The sequence below is a fragment of the Peromyscus leucopus genome, chromosome 2, assembly GCF_004664715.2.
Source record: "Peromyscus leucopus breed LL Stock chromosome 2, UCI_PerLeu_2.1, whole genome shotgun sequence".
Lineage (NCBI taxonomy): Eukaryota > Metazoa > Chordata > Mammalia > Rodentia > Cricetidae > Peromyscus > Peromyscus leucopus.
Window position 1 is genome coordinate 69460685 of NC_051064.1, and position 17516 is coordinate 69478200.

General features: G+C 36.1%; 1 long non-coding RNA gene across 1 annotated transcript in view; it reads left to right on the forward strand.

The window, feature by feature from the left end:
* LOC114682141 overlaps positions 1 to 5041 on the forward strand; it is a 93170-nt gene extending 88129 nt beyond the window's left edge. The window contains exons 3-5 of the long non-coding RNA XR_003732993.2: positions 181 to 292; positions 1604 to 1649; positions 4463 to 5041. This is a non-coding gene — a long non-coding RNA (uncharacterized LOC114682141). The remainder of the gene's footprint in view (positions 1 to 180; positions 293 to 1603; positions 1650 to 4462) is intronic.
* The last annotated feature ends 12475 nt before the right edge of the window (positions 5042 to 17516 follow it).

Genomic DNA, 17516 nt, shown 5'->3' on the forward strand with positions numbered 1-17516 from the left:
GTCCCGTTCTCCATGCCTAACATGGCTCTAGTCCTTTCCTTAGTTCCAAAATTTTCAGTTACTTATCTCAAACTGCAACTACCCACCTGATTCTTTATTTTACTGTTTAGAAAGGTGTGAGTTTAGGGCTCCTTCCCTCAGCCATCTTCGAATCTCTCCTTTTTTATCTTCTTCCAACAGGCTCACAGATTAATATTTTCTGATGTTGATATTCTGCACAGTTTTTTATGACCAGCAAGGACATAATACAGCTACTGGCTGCAATACCAGCTCACAGCTCTCAGCTGTTAAGGTTTGTTTTTATATTTTTCTAGGTTTCTTACATCTATCAACTCACCATTCTGTGGTGAGACAGCCTGAAGTCATTTTTAGGTAGCAGTAGTAACCTGTGTTAGTTATCATTCATAACTATGCTTGTGCATGACTATAATTTACTATAAGTTCAAATAGAAACTTGTACACATGTGTACATAGAGGTAATTGTTCAGAATTATTCCCAAATAAAAAAGACCACACTGTACATAAACCTGTGAAGGTATACTTAAACAAGCCACTGAATGAGGGTAGATTAATAGTAACAGACAGTGCCAGGTGGTGGGAATGGAGAGCTACTGAAGATGGGGTGGTATTTCCTTTTACATCTGCATTCCATCTGAGTTTAATAAGCTTAATTTTCACAAGGTTCCACTTGAGAAGAGAATTTAAGCCATATCTCCTTCCTCTTCATCATGATGTTCATTGCAGCAGCAAGAAAACTACCTATATTTTCATACATTATTTTTTTCTTTTTAAAGGACTGTCATCATTTAAAAGTAAATGTAAAGATTCTAAAGTATTTTAGAATTATTTAGATATAATCCACTTATGTTCAATAGGCTTTCTTAAGTTAGCTTTCCCACAGCACTGTGACTTTCATTACCATACATAGATATTATTGCCAAACACCAGCTTCCCTCAGTCACTCCACAGGAAGCCATTGACTTAAGGAACCTACCATGACTCGTAGAGTCATTCTCAATTTTACATGCTCAGAAAACTCAAAGTGAAAGAGAACTGAGAGAATTCAGGAGAATTCCTCTTACACAATTCAGTCTCAGTATGGACTTCTGTACAAACCCAGTATAGGAACTTGAAGCTGCAAAGAAGTGGTTAATTTTATGCATCAGATTGGCTGGGCTACAGGGTGCCCAGATATTTAATCACATGTTGACCTGTGTCTGTAAGGATATTTTAGAGAGAAACTAATATAGAGATTAGCTAATTGAATAGAGACAATTTCTTTTATTAATAAGTGTGACTTTCTGTAATCTATTAAAGATCTAACAGAGTAGGAAGTCTGAGTAGGAAAGAAATTTCAGGTGCTTGATAATTGACCTGGAACACCGTTCCTCCTCTGCCCTCAAAATGGCTTTCTTAATGCCTAATTTTTAATACATGGAATGGAGTTCATACCTTTAACTCTTGGGTCTCTGTTTGTCTGCTGAAGATCTTAGGACTTTTCAGCTTTTATAGTTATGTGAGCCAAATACCAATTTATATTCTCTCTCTTTCTTCCTCCCCCCTGTCTGTCTGTCTCTCCCTATTATTATCTTTCTGGCTTAAGAATCTTGTCATTTGGCTAAACATATGACGTAGATTACTAAAACAAGGTAAGTAGATTAAATTACCTACTAACACTATTTATTATAGTATAACTGAAGTACACTAATCACTGGTGGCACCAGTGTTCTCTATATCTAGAAAGGAGAGATACCTATATCTCCCTTTATACATGTAATATTTTTCTTCCAAGATGATTACTAGCTATTTCCTATCACAATATTTATTGGTGTTTATATGTCTGCAATATTTTAAATATGATATAATAGTATAAAACCACAAATGTATGTTTTACTGTAAATAATAGGTTAAAAAATAAACATGAGCCAGGTAGTGGTGGCACATGCCTTTGATCCCAGCACTTGTGAGGCAGAGGCAGGCAGATCTCTGTGAGTTTGAGGCCAGCCTGGTCTACAAAGCAAGATCCAGGACAGGCACCAAAACTAACAGAGAAACCCTGTCTTGAAAAGAACAACAACAACAACAAAAAACCATGAAAAAACAAAAAATAAAAACTGATATTAAGATATAGTAACTAGAAAGATTACTACACTTTTAATTTTAAAGGTGATAATTTGGTACAGGTCCAAACAGACACTGATATTGCTCTTTACATGGCTACAGATTTGTTTTTTTGGATGAATTGCCATGTGAAACTAGGAATATCACATTGATAAGCAACCTCCACAATACTCTAGAGTTACGCTATCTATGTGTTTATTTTTATTTGTTCAATTATTTATTTAATCTATGTGTTTATTTATATTGGTTTAAATTCAAGGTTTTAATATAGTAATACTATAAATTAGCAAGTGTATTAAAAATTAAATTGTATTGGATCACTCACAACTTCTGTAACTCCTGTTCCAGGGGACAAAATGTTCCCTTCTGGCCTCTGTGCCCACCTGCATGCATGTGTTGTGCATATATACACTCAGGCACCTAAACATGCTAAAGTTTAGACAAATTAAACATTCTTTTCAGTATTTGTTTCCCATATATGGAGGTAGAGCTATCATTAGATGATGGACTAGCTTCAGATGAAGGCATTGTGATTCTCAGAGTAACTGTTTCTTTCTGATGAAGAGTCCCTATTCTATGGTGCATTGTTACTGTATAGTAAATGTGGTACCTGCCAATGTGTTCGAATTCTTCTTGACTAAGAGGAGAGGTAATATAGTTACTTGGCCTGGGATGTCCAAGTAGCTCAGGGGATTCCTGCAAAATGTGCTTAGGAGAATAAAATTGCCCCTACCACTCACAGTTCTTTTTATTGACATCATGAGAATCAAAGTTAAGATCTATTTCTTTATCTCTCTTATATAATGGTCTGTTTTTAATTTTAAGGAAGACTTCCTTTTGCCTTTTTCAATACACTTCCCAATTCCCTAATTCTGGATCCTTGTGGACCTGACATTATAAATGAGGTAAATTATAAGCCAGGCTGAGAAATAATCAAAAGTATGTTCATATAAAGACCAGTGAACTATGACTTTACCCGGGTAGATGTTTGAACAGCTGTCATTATTTGCACAAGGAGAATTTTCTACAGCTAACTCAAAATACCTCTGATTCTCTCAGTTCTGTAATAAGTCTGCAATAAGATCTTTAATTCCTGGATTCATTATGGTGACTGGCTTTACATGAGAATAATTATTATAAACAACTGTTAGTATTGCATGATGGAATACTGGCAGTGGTGTTTGAATTTTAAATTGTTCTATTTCCCTCTGTCAATAAGAGAGTTTAGGTATTTAAATAGAATGGGTTAACAATAAGCTGTGAGAATAATCAGAAAACATTACATATGTTTGTGTGTTTTATATGAAAATGTCAGGAGCAAATTTAACTAATAAAACATATTTATACATTATATTCTAAGTAAATATAAATCACTTGATCATGTGTATACTTGTTGGCATTAAGTATACATATGTTGTATACTTTTGTATTATTTTCCATTGAAAGTGTGTATTATAATGACAGCTCAATACTCTTTATATATGTGTGACCTGTTACAAAGGGATGAAAGTCATCATTTATGAATTTCCATATATATTTTAGAAAATAGTTGTCAAATTATTCAGAAAGTTTGCTGATGTTTTGATTGGGATGGATTCCTTTTATTTTTCATACTGGAAGGATTTCTGATTTAACTGTTTGAAGTCTCTAGCTTTGGTCTTCAGATATGAAAAATGCCTTGCTAGGATGGCCCCCTAATTCAGATTTACATGCTACTTTTTGTGATGTGGATTTTTAAAGCTCTAGTGTTTTATTGTTTCAAATACAGAAATACCTTGAATTCTATATGTTGCTATTGCATCTCTTGACCTTTTAAAATTGATTTCTTCTGAAGACTTTTAATTTAGATTCTTTAAAAATTTCAAGGAAAATCAGCTAAAACTGACAGTGTTTTATGATTATCTGTCTTTTGAAACAATCTTAAGTTATATAGCAAGTCATATTTAAACAATTTTGTGTTTTTTTTTCCTTCATGACACAATGTTCCAAAACTAAATTTCTATTCAAATTAACTAAAGACATATCTTAAGACTTATGTAGTTATGGTCCCCTACCAAAATACTTTCGGGGAGTTTCCTACAACATTGGGGAAATAAAAGAATATGCAAGGCAGTAATACACATGCAACTGGTTTAATCAAACGTGAACTAGAAACTCAATTCAGGTCAAATCTAAAATGTTCTATTTTTAGGAAAGAAAAATAACATAAATTTGGTCACTTTGTAATGAAAACTTTGAAGCAAATTAAACTTTTTTCACATGCAACCATTAAATTTGAAAGGCAGCTTTGGGACATGAATATTTTATAATGTCACATTTGAAATTTAATTTCTACTTTCAGAGAGAATAGAGCATCCTGGTGTGACACATCCATCATCACATAGTGTCAGATGGGCCATCTGAATGAAAGAACTCTCAGCATGACAGGGACCTCCAACCATGAAAGGTATGTTGAGATTTGTGTTAGCTTCTGCTCTGATGCTAAAGAGGTTTATTATGGCCAAGAAAATAGAGATGTCCTTTCCACTTCACACAGGAGCTGTTGTTTGTGTATTAGCATGAGAAGACCTCTTTCTGTGCTTTATGCTGATTTATTTGAACCTTGAGGGACATTGCATGCCAAAGTGATTCTTGAAGGGGTATATCTAGAGTGAGAAACAAGGCCTCTACAACCCAAGCAGGAGGAAAAACGACAGATAACTGGAGTTACAGCTCTCTGACAAAGCACTTTGCCAATCTCAGGGCAACAAACACAGCAGAGATGTTGGTTAATTAAATTATAACACCTTGTGGCCTGGAGAAAGTGCATGAAGCTTGGCGAAGTGAAGTAATTATGTAAAGCAGCCAAGAAGAAAACCCAGATCCTAAGGCTTATAGGATATATTCAAACTGTGTGGTTGAGTAATTTCTTGTAGGTCATTCAGGCAAAATGTTATTACACACAAATTCATTTTTATGGTGATTTTTTCCTTTGATTCATGCATTCTTTAGTTATACCATGTCTTTTTTTTTTTTTTTTTTTTTTGTGATTTTACTGTTGTCCTTCCTTGTTTGATTTCTAGTTTGTTTTTGTAAGGTCAGAGAACATATGATGTTATTTTAAAAATTATTTTGTATTTACACAAATTTGTTTTGTGTAATGCCACTTATGATTAATGCATATTCTTAAAAAAACTGCAATTATGTGAAAACGGGAATAATGGTTGCCAACAGCTGAGAGTGAAGGAAGGGGCAAGTACTAATCAACGGATACACAACTTTAACAGTCATTTAAGTAAATTCTGGGAGGCTAATCGACAGCATAGGGATTGTACTTAATACTATACTGCCTACTTGTTACCTGAATAAAAAACAATGCCTGGAATTTCATAAAGAATGAAAGAAAGTTAACAACTTAGTTCTCTGGCTATACTCAGTTTAAACAGAATATTAATGATAAGTTATGAAAAGGAAAAAAGGAAACATCTAATTTTAGAAAATTAACAATCATCTAATAGGTTGGTTGTGGAAAGAAGAAAGGGATAAAGGACAAATAAATTATGGTTAATATTTAGGGTTATTAATTTTTTGGATTTTTTTGTTATTTATTATTATCATTATTATTTTTTGTGTGTGTCTGCTTGTGTGCATGCACAGGTGTGTGTAAGTGCCTGTTTAAGCCACAAGAGGGTGTCAGATCCCTTGGAGCTGGAGTCATATGTGTTTGTGAGCTGACAGATGTGAGTACTAAAATCTAAACTCTGGTCCTTGTGATGGAGTAATAAATAAATGCTCTTAACTCCTGAGCCATCTCTCCAAGCCCATACTTGGAGTTTTTATGAAAGCTAAAAAGAGTGAAATAAGGAGAAAATAAAAGAATGGAGAGGAAATCAGAGGAGGGAGACAGATAAAGTAGAAGCTTTAGGGAAATCTATTTGACTGTACTTGACCCTTCATAATAAATATCTCATATTTTCCCTAAAATTTAGTTACTTATTATATCCCATTACAACTTGGATTTTTGCCAGACCCATTACTCTCAGATCCGTAAGTGAAATCTATTGATTCTTTTAGCCTGCCACATGAACTACATTTTACAAAATGCTGTTTCAAAAACTTCCCTTCCCAGGAGAGTCGGTGACATATGAAAATTGTCCCAAGGGATTTAGATTACTAGTTTATTTTACAGTGACATTTAGCCATTCTGACAACTGCTTAATTATTCTATGTTCCTCCATAAAGGTTGTCTCTGACAATATGTGTAAATCAAATAAATGAGAGTACCATAAGCCATTAGTCTTTCATCCTAGTTGGCATCTGTGATATCCGTTAATAATTTAGTACATTTGTTGACAATGATGAAGTCAACACCATTATTGCTGGAACTGTTTTCTCCCCAAGGATGGATTACACAGATGCTTATCGCTAATAAAGTTAAATCTAATGCTACATGGCTGCACATTGTCTTATGATAAAATAGCATAAATATCTCATGTTAGTTCACCTTACCATCATGTACAATATACCTTCCTATGTTATGATGTAAAGGAGAGATCATTATATCCATGGGAAGTTACACCCTCAATCAGTACCAGCTCTGTCAATGTTAGCCTCTTATACACTGTTGATTACTTGTCTTGTCTGGATCTTAATTTTCTCATTTATAATGCAAATGCTTTGGTCTAGATAACAAAGGCCTTTTTAGTAATAAAATGGAGGTATTTTTTTTAAAAATCAAATCCTTACCCACATTCAACCAATAGGTAGAGACTGTTCTTTTTCTTTTCATTAGTACCAATACTCCCATAACTTTGCTCTCCATATTGTATACCAGGTGCAGAGATCACTGAAATATAGGCATGAGACTATATTGGGGCTTCTTGAAGTACATGTAATTTTTAGGACATAAAGCAAATCGGAGTGATTCCTATGCTATTAACAATGAACAAAATCTAAGTTAGTTACTTGAACACATGAGTTTTCATGAGGTGGTTAAATACAATGGCAAAAAGGAAAAAATGAGGAAGATGGTGTGTGGCAGGCTTTCTTGGACTACCAGCCCCAAATCATGACATGGGGACTTATTATTAATTATGAATGCCTGGTCTTAGCTTAGACATTTTTTTAGCTAGCTCCTTTTGATTTTTAAACTTAAATTAACCCATTTCTATCAATCTATGTGCTGCTCTGAGGTTCATTTACCTCATTATGTACTGTCCGTTCTGCTTATCTGCCTGGCTGGCTTCCCTTTTCTCTCTGTCCATCACCCCTGCCTATCTCCACTGGCTAGCTATTGGCCATTCAGCTTTTTATTAGACCAATCAGGTGTCTTAGGCAGACAAGGTAAAAAGCAACAGATCTTTACATAATTAAACAATTATTCTACAACACAAACAAACACAACACATTTTTACATAGTTAAACAAATAATCTATTCCACAACAATGGTGATGGGAGAAAGTTAATATTTATTTCATCTCAGCATTTACTGGAATATCTGCAATGTGCTAAGTACTGTGCTTGTTGCTATGCCAACAAGTAATTACTAAAAGAAGAAAGTCCCTGTCCCCTGCACTCTTGAAGCCATGTCCTAAGGTAGAAGCAGATAGTAAAACAAACGTTATGATTTGTGTTAGTAACAGCATTTGACTTGAATGAGTGCTTATCCTATTCCAAACCTCCTTTGTAGGAGTTCCATTGTGAGGATTAGTATCAAAACAGAATCATATAGGCCGGGCAGTGGTGGCGCACGCCTTTAATCCCAGCACTCAGGAGGCAGAGCCAGGCGGATCTTTGTGAGTTCGAGGCCAGGCGGGGCTACCAAGTGAGCTCCAGGAAAGGCACAAGGCTACACAGAGAAACCCTGTCTTGAAAAACAAAATAAAACAAACAAAAAAAACAAAAAAAAAAAAAAAACCAAAAAACAGAATCATAAAGTGAACATTTTTTAAAAATCACATCCTTCTCTCTCTCTCTCTCTTTTCCAGCCATGAAAAAACGAGTTGAAAGGTTTTTTTTTTTTTTTTTTTTTAAAACTACCTTTCACTCTGGAGTCTGGCGGCAGCACAGGCTTTCTGCATCTTGATTCTCAGTGTCAGTTTTACTGCTCTTCTTCATTTCTGCTTCACATTCACAGTCCAAAAAGAGAACCTAACTCAATGATTTTCACATCATCACTTTCGGGAAGGGGTTTTGTTTCGGGTCATTTCTGCTTTCAGATTTTTTTTCAAAGTGTAGATTGGTGACTTCAGAGCCAGCCTCTTCGTGAAACCATGTATGTCAGTGAAGGACACTGTGTTAGACAAATGCCTGCTTCCTCAAGGGTGCATAATTCCACGGAAGCTTGTTTTGGGACTCAGGAGGTGTAACTGGTCAACTCAGTGCAGAGGATAAGGGTGGGTTTTGAATTATGGGCTGTATAAACCATGGGTGAAAGGATAAAAAAGAAAGGCAAAGTGGGTACTGTTGTGCCCAGATCGTAACCCCCAGAGAGACCACCAAGGTCAAGCATACCAGAATGCAAAAGCAAGGTTTATCTGTTAGAAGTCATGACAGGGAACTGAACTCAAGCCATCTCAAGTGAGGCAGGGAAGAGTTACTCTTTCTTGGGGAAGTTAGTTTTTATAGGCAAAACCCATAAAATTTCTTAGAGGGGAGGGGTTAGTACGGGTCCATCCTTGATTGGTCCAGTCACTTTTTCCCAGGCCTGGACTTCATCTTATTCTAGCTTATCTGTTTGCCCTGTCAGGAGCTTTACAACTCCTCTCCCGGGTCTGGTATTCTCGTGGTTAATTGGTTACCATCAGACATCCTGACTCTGTTCTTTTGTTCCTGGGGCTGGCGCCATCATTTCTGGGGACTTGAAACTGGCCTGGGTCTATCTATATTAAGATATCTTTGTCTAAGGCCCCCTTTTTGAGACAATAGAGTGAGGGTCTTGTTGTGCCTAGATCACATGCCCAAAGCCACCACTGGAGACTTTAGGTACAGAATGCAAAAGTAAGGTGTTTTCTAAGTTTACAAGCCTCCAGGGAGGCTCTTCCAAATCTCTCACTCACAGCAGGGAGCTTGGAAGGAGCACTCCCCTTTCTTTGTGAGGCTAGTTCTTAAAGGCACAGACCATATAATTTATTTTAACCTGCCTCCCTTTTTAATCTTTTGGTTGAATATCCTGTGTTTTCCAAAGTCCATGTAGCAGATACAGCCACCTGGGGAAAAGGGGTCTAAGTTCTTATCTACACTTAGGAATCCTGGTTTAAGCTTCTCTTTGTCTGTAGGGGATAGAGTGGGGGGTTTTTACTGAGGTATCACAGGTACTGCCAAAGTATGCCATTAAGCAAACACACCACTCAGCAACAGAGTTAGTGCAAGAGGTTTATTGGGGGAGAGGGAGGAGGAGGTGGAGAGTGAGAGAGTGAAAAGCATGTGGGAGGGAGAACCTGAGAGAGGTGGGCAGACAGACAGAGAGAACAGGGAAAAGGCAAGAGATAAGAGAAGCAAGAGAGATAAGATATATAAGAGCAAAGTAGGAGGCAGGAGAGAGCATGTGGTGCCTGGCAGGCACTTTTAAGGAATGTGCATGTGGAGAACCTGATGGTGGAAGGCACCTGGTGACAGGTGATGACATCACTGCTCCTGCTGCAGAGGCAGACTGCTGTTGCAGTGGAATTAACAATGAGAACATTAGCCGGGCGGTGGTGGTACACGCCTTTAATCCCAGGACTTGGGAGGCAGAGGCAGGCGGATCTCTGTTAGTTCGAGGCCAGCCTGGGCTACAGAATGAATTCCAGCAAAGGCGCAAAGCTATACAGAGAAACCCTGTCTCGGAAAAACAAACCAAACCAAACAAACATACAAAAAAGAAATGTTAAAAACACAGGGACAAATAGCCAAACTAGCTGAGGAGCCCCCATGGAACTAGACCAGGCCCTCTGGATAAGTGAGACAGTTGATGAGCCTGAACTGTTTAGGAGGCCCCCAGGCAGTGGGATCGGAACCTCATCTTTGATGCATGAGCTGGCTTTTTGGAACCTAGGGCCTATGCTGAGACACTTTGCTCCACCTTGGTGCAGGGAGGAGGGGCTTAGAACCTGCCTCAATTGAATCTACCAGGCTGAGTTGAATCCCCAGGGGAGACCTTGAGTTGGAGGAGGTGGGAATGGGGGGTGGACTTGGGGGGAAAGCCTGGAGAGTGGGAGGAGGCAGGACAGAGGAATCCGTGGTTGATATGTAAAATTAAATTAATTATAAAATAAAAATATTTATTAAAAAAGAAATGTATCATAGCTAAAACAATTTAGTTCAGTTTTAAATAGAAAGTTAAAACAAACAAACAACAAAAAAGCAAATTAGGAAGCACTTTGTGGAATCTAAAAGAATATATGTACTGAGTAAATTATAGGAAATCATTATTAGTCTAAAAGTATTTGTGGCACAAGCTGAATCTCTTATTTTTAAGTTGTGATGGACATGCAAACTTTTTAGAGGTGCCTATATACTTATTTTGCATATTTTTGCTTATATTCCTAGTGTTTCTTCTTGGTGAGACTGTGCTATTTGTGTGGGGCTATATGATTTGGTCATTTGGGAAGTGAGATAGGAATCAGACAAGGGGTGCATATGCAGAAGTTTTGATCATGGCCTACCCAGTTCCCACTCTCAGAGTGATGTGTCCAGGGTCAAGCAATGCCTCTGTTTCTCTTCATGTTTGTGATCAAGAAATCATGAGGGTTAATGTTTGAGAAATATTTTTTTTTTGATAAAGCAATACTATACCTTCTATGGCAGGCAAGTGCTCAGCATTCCTCAGTTTTGCTGTCAAGTTGAGATATTTCAAAGACATGGGGAAAGTTTTGACAGTAGGTATAGAGCAGTTTTTCAGGCCTAGAGAAACAAATATACAGAGTTTACATGTAAATTTATGATGGGTTTTATATATACATATGTGTATATTCATGTTCTCTTTTTGGATTTAGTTCTATGCTTCTGTTAAAAGATGATAAAACATATTTTTAAAAGCAAATGCATTAGGAGGTTTCTATCACTGTGACAAAATATCAAAGCTAGTCAACTTCTAGGAAAAGGGAATTAAATTGGCCCATGATTTCAGATGTTCAGTCCATGGTTGACTAGCACCATTGGTATAAGGCTTTTGGAAAGGCAGACATATTGTGATGGGAGGGACATATGGGAGAGGAAAGCTGGTCACTTCATGAAAGCTCAGGAAGAGAGACAGGAAGAGAAAGGAGGGAGAAAAGAAGAGGCAGAAATATATGTGTGTAGATAGTAGTTGAATAGATAGATGATAGATAGATATAGATAGATAGATGGATATATGTGCCATGAACAGGATAGACCCTCTAAATATTCCTTCAGTGATGTCCTTCCTTTACTCACACATATTAATAAGGCAGTAAAAATTAAAATGGGTATAGCTTCTCTGTCATTCCTAGGAGACATAATCTCAGCAGACTTTCTGGTCCTCTATCTCTTACAATCTTTCTGCCTCCTCTTCTTCAATTTTCCCTGAGTATTAGGTGTAGGACTTGCTTGTAGATGTGCATGCTGGGGCTGGGCTCCCCCAAATCTGTTGATCTCTGCATTCTGTCTAGTTCTGGTTTTCTGTAGTGGTCTCTGGTTGCTGAAAGGAGAAGTTTCTTCAATGTGGGGTCATATCTACGCCTATCTGTGGACATACGTATAAGTTTTAGAGTGAAGTTAGGAATTATTCTGGTCTGTTAAAATTGGGGTAGTAGGTTCTCCTTTAAGATCTGTGAACTTACTAGCCCTGGGTAGTTGGCTAGATTTCTAGTACCAGACATGATTTATCTTCTGTTGAGCAAGTCCTAGGTTCATTAGATGGCTGTTTATTAGCACAAAAATGTGAGTGGCACTATTGCACCTTTTACAATATCTTTCCATGCTGGTCGTTGTTGTGGTTCATAGATATCACAGCTGGATAGGACTATTGATTGCTCCCTTCTCTTGTTAGCGTGCATAGCATTGTATGGTAATATGAAAGTCAGACTGCAGGAAGGAGGCTTCTGGTTAAGTCCAGCTCAAATATTCTTCTTTGTATTACATGTAATTATACGTAAATATAAAATAATGGAAAATAATGGTTCATTGAGCTTTATCAAACATCCTCAATGGGATTTGTCCTTCTGTCTTCCTTCTTCTTCTTTGTTGAGCTCCTTCTCTCTCCCCAACTAGAGACCCATCCTCATTTTCCCCATTCTCCCTTTATTTCACCTGTATCTTGCAAGTCCCTCTTCTAGACCCCTTGTGCTATACCCAAAGACACATCAACAGTATGACTGTCCAAATAAGACCCAAATAATGGTAATATTGATAGACATGTCAATATGGAAGAGAAAAATATCAGAGAGTACCACCCGAAGACAAAGAACTAGAGGAAACAAATGACTGCTGGGAGGTGGGGAATTAGTCTTCCCCTGGGAAGAGCCCCCTAATTGGTTATCTTCTACAAAGTGGTCAGCCCTGAAATCATATACACACAAGTAATGCTACAGTGATTCATACAGTTGTGTTTACATATTTATGCACATTTAATAATAATAATCGTCATAACAATGATAATGAGATCATCAATTTGAGGGGGTACCTGAGAGGGGTAGGAGGGAGGAAAGGGAAGGAAAGAAGTAAATTGTATTTTGTTGCAGAATATTCTTTTATACTGTATGGAGATGTATCACTGAGATTGGTTTAATAAAGAGCTGAATGACCATTAGGTAGGAAGAAAGAGACTAGCTGGGATTTCTGGAGAGACAGAGAGGACTTGCAGAGGAAGAAAGAGGAGTCACCAGCCAGATGTAGAGGAAGCAGGATAGGCAGTACAGAGTAAAGGTAACCAAGCCATGTAAAAGAATGTAGATTAAAAAACATGGGTTAATTTAAGTCATAAGAATTAGTTAGAAGCAAGTCTGAGCTATGGCCAAGCTTTCATAGCTAATAGTAAGTCTCCATGTCATTATTTGTGAGCCTGTGACCCCAAAGAATTTCCAACTACAATGCTTTATTTAAAGGAATTATATTTTAATTAAAATTAAAAAATAAAATAAAGAAGGCTGTAAAGGTTTTATTTTGTGCTGTATTTTGAAGTTTCTCACAGTTTTGTGTTGAGATTAATTATCACCCAAATGCCTTATGGTGTTTTATACAACTCTATTTTTTGTCCCAATTTTCCAAGTAAGTTAGACATTGTCTCTCTCAGTGAATTCTCAGCATTTTGTTTCACATCTTAGTATAGAATTTTCATGATTTATAGTCCCACTGGCAGGCAGTTAAAAAACTTAACAGTTTTTTACCCAAGGTTCTTATTGCCTGGATCTCAATTAGTTAAGAAAACAGCACTTCCATTCTAAAGCTGTCAGCTATTACACCACTTATATCACCTTTGATCATCTCAACATAATTATATTTAACATTTCTGTTATTTTCTATGGGGTGTTTGGTTTACATTTTTTTTTTTAGGAATAAGGAAACTCCTGATCTGATATGTAATATTCTAGGACACAATGACCTTTTATGTATCTGTAAGGGTCAGTATATTCTCTCATTCCATAGTGTACTTAATTCTCATATGCTATCTCTATGTGTATATTTTGGATGCTAAAAAGTAAAATGTGATAAATTACTGAATTTTATTTAATAGAGTTTTAAAATACTACATAATTTTCATGTCATTTACTTTATATTCATTCAAAAATATTTATTTCATGGCTATATTTTTTTGTGGAGAGAAGCCAGTTTATTATCTACATGGGAATGTATTTATTCTTACAAAAGAAACTATAATACAGAACTAAAAGCACCCTGAGAAAAGTATGGCCAAAATGCTTTAGGACATAAGCCAACTAATTTTCTTTTGAGAAACCAAGGAAATAGAATAGTTTACTATGGAAGAAATCTTCATATTAGCCTGACAAAATTATTTTTCAAAGATACTTTTTTATAAAGGAGCCCTGAAAATCATGTCTTCAAAAAATAAGGAAGCTGACATCATTAGACGTGGGACATGCCCTCCACCAATGTTACCATTAATAGTAATGGATGGCTCAAAATTCAATCCTTTTCACTTCGACTCATTACTATTAATGAGACAAAATGAAAGAAAATGCCAGATAGTCCTCCTGGAAAAATAGAAAAGGTGAAAATGAGAAATATGAGCTGATGTTTTAATTTGTAAGTCTGAATATAATAAGGTAGAGTACAGCCTCTGTGATTTATCAGAAAGTTAGTCCTTAGCTTTCTCATTGCTATTTTGTTCTTGGTCTAGTAAGGTTGTGCTCTCCACACAGTTTTCAGTTCAAATTTGCCTGCCAAGAGATTCCAAATAGCAGTCTTAAGAACATGTAATATGAAGCTACTAAAAAAAAATATTATGTTGTTCTATTTTACTCTTGTCATTTGTTCTGTTAATTAGCTTTCATTTAAAACCAATGTGGGCATAGAATTAAAAAAATTAAAATGGGAATACTTATTCTAGAAAAGGGGATATTTGATGCAATCAGACTGTGTGAATTATCTTCCGGCTATACCAAAGTCTAGGTGACTGCTTTTCTTGGTTGCTTTCTTCTTCACTTGATTTTTCTATTACTAGGGTGAGCAGAAGGGAAGAGACAGCTTAACACTGAACCACAAATTACTGTGGGCATTGCTTATTTTGAGTTTGCGATTTGACTGTGTTCTTTTAATTGTTTGTGTTGCAGGAAACCTTTCATTTTCTAAAACAAATGGGAGTATGTCACTATGTCCCTTTCTGCCAGAAAATGTAGGAAAATATTTTATGAGAAGCTCTTTAACTATTCTCTTAAGTACTTTCATGTAGGCTTAATAAGACCCAATGGAGACATATTAATTAAATGTCTGTAGTGGATGGGTGTCTAGCTTTGTTTTGAGCTCTTGCCAAGCATATGTGAGGCCCTAGGTTGGATATCCAGCTTAGCTAAAATTCATCATTACTATAAATGGATCGGTTTGGTCCTTTTACATTTTTATACCTTCGTCTCTGGATCAGTTGCTTCTTTTCCTTTTCACCTTAAACCCACGACAAATGTCTGCTATCCCCAAACTTTTTGCAATTCACATTCAAGAGCACCAGGGTACCATATTCAGTCATCTTGCCTATCCTTGGATTCAGCACTACTGTCATCAATAAGAAAAGCATATTACGTCAATGATGGAATGTACAAAAGCACAAATTTAAGACAGGAGCATGAATTTTATTTCTCTGGAAAGTAAAAAGAAAGTTGTCAACACCAATAGATGATGAGTCTATCTCAGGCACTAAAACCCCAGTTATTCAATTTGAAAAACATACTCATTCTGATGGTTTCAGATCCAATAACTGACCTTTAATTTTTCCTTCAGGTTTTTTTTTTTTTTTTTTTTTTTTTTTTTTTTTTTTTTTTTTTTGCGTTAACTACCCACCTCTGTAGATCCTCATCCCTCAGGACTCCTTGCAAAGAACCAGAAGTCCACTAAAACTAGATCTGTGTGTCAAGCAATCTTTATTCCAGATTATTTTTTATCTCACAAAACCAAGACAGAGATAGCACCCTAGGGGGTTATTAGGAAGAATTCCTTTCTATTCTCATAAAACAGTAGAGTTCTGCTGTTTTCCTAGGACGCTAGTATTTACCTTATGTGCAAAAAAGAAGAGTGAGACAATTAGAATTTGCCTTGCTTCATGGCAGCACAGACAGTTTACAGCTCTCATGTGAGCTAAAAAACACTACCTAGAAGATGATTACCCAACAATAAAACCTTCTTCCCATTCTCATTAAGGCCGAGTAAATGAATTATTGAGTGGAAAAATGAATCTTAATTATATATAATATGCTTGTTCAACATACAGTTGCTAACTTTATTGTGTGTGTCTCGGCTTTCTTTTAATATTGTAATGCCTATGCTTTTAAGATAATTTTTTTTCTGAGTAAATTAATAATCCTGAATTTGTTTATAGCAAGTGTGTAGCTCTTTAACCTTTGTTTCATGTAGCTCTCCTCACTATACTTCTACTTAAGGTTTTCTGAATTTTTGTCTTCAATAATCTTAAAAACTCCCTAAATCCATTAACTAGTTTAAATATGTGTAAACTAATAAACATATATTAACATTTTTTTTTGTGGTGGATTCCAGAGTGTACGTGTGTGTGTGTGTGTGTGTGTGTGTGTGTGTGTGTGTTGCACACATATATACGCACCAACCACACACACATGCATGCACACACACGTATATGTGAAGTCTAGAAATAACTTTATGACAAAATTCACTCTTCCCAGAAAGTTTTTTTTCAGCTCATTAGATATTTTGGTAAACTCCCAAAAAATATATTCTTGAAAAAAAATTCAACTTTGAAAGACTCTTTTAGTTATTAAGTGCTTATTTGTTACATTTTTCTGCAGGACAGTCTAATTTTTAATAATTTACTTCCTAATTCACATAGTGCACTTGGAATGATTGTGTTCCATAGAAAGTTGAGGCCATTCATTAGCCTCCTCTTCTCTGCAAATTCTGGGTAGCTGATTATAAGGTAAAGCTACAGGACCTTGACTTGGATGATTTATGATAAGTGTTTTGAAAATAATTAGGATTTTCCGTAGTCTATGACACACATAAAGAATAAATCACACATAAGATCCAAAAAGATGCCACCTATAATAATTGTGAAAAATCATTTTTAGTATTTCAACCTTTGTTTAGAATGAGATGGACAATGGAAAATACAAAAACACTTATATAAAATATTTTGAAATAGCTGGGCGGTCGTGGCGCACGCCTTTAATCCCAGCACTCGGGAGGCAGAGGCAGGCGGATCTCTGTGAGTTCGAGGCCAGCCTGGGCTACCAAGTGAGTTCCAGTAAAGGCGCAAAGCTACACAGAGAAACCCTGTCTCGAAAAACCAAAAAAAAAAAAAAAAAAAAAAAAAAAAATTGAAATAAATGTTGTCTAAGCTAGCACACATAATGAAAAAAATTCAAATACTAGAGCAATTGATCCTATTTGTCAATGTCTGTGGGGTATCCCTGAACTGATCAATTAAACTTCCCCCAAATTACCCAGGATAGAACTGTTTGATGAAATAAAATGTACACTTTTAGTAGGAACAGATGGTTACATACTGTATGATGCATAGGTTTATGTTTTATATATACAAAGAAAGAGAAAGAATACACTTCCTGTGTTCCAGCTCCATGTCCATCTCAAGAACCTGTGTTCCCTTTAGTCATTTCCACATAATCTATTCTCCATCTCTTTCCGGTGGAACCTGTCAAGCAGTTAAGAATTTAACTAACAACTTAATATTTTAATGTGTTTGCAAAATAGATTTAAAATGTGCTTCATGTTTATTTCTTAAGCTCTTTAGTTTTTGTTTAAGTCTACTGACTAGA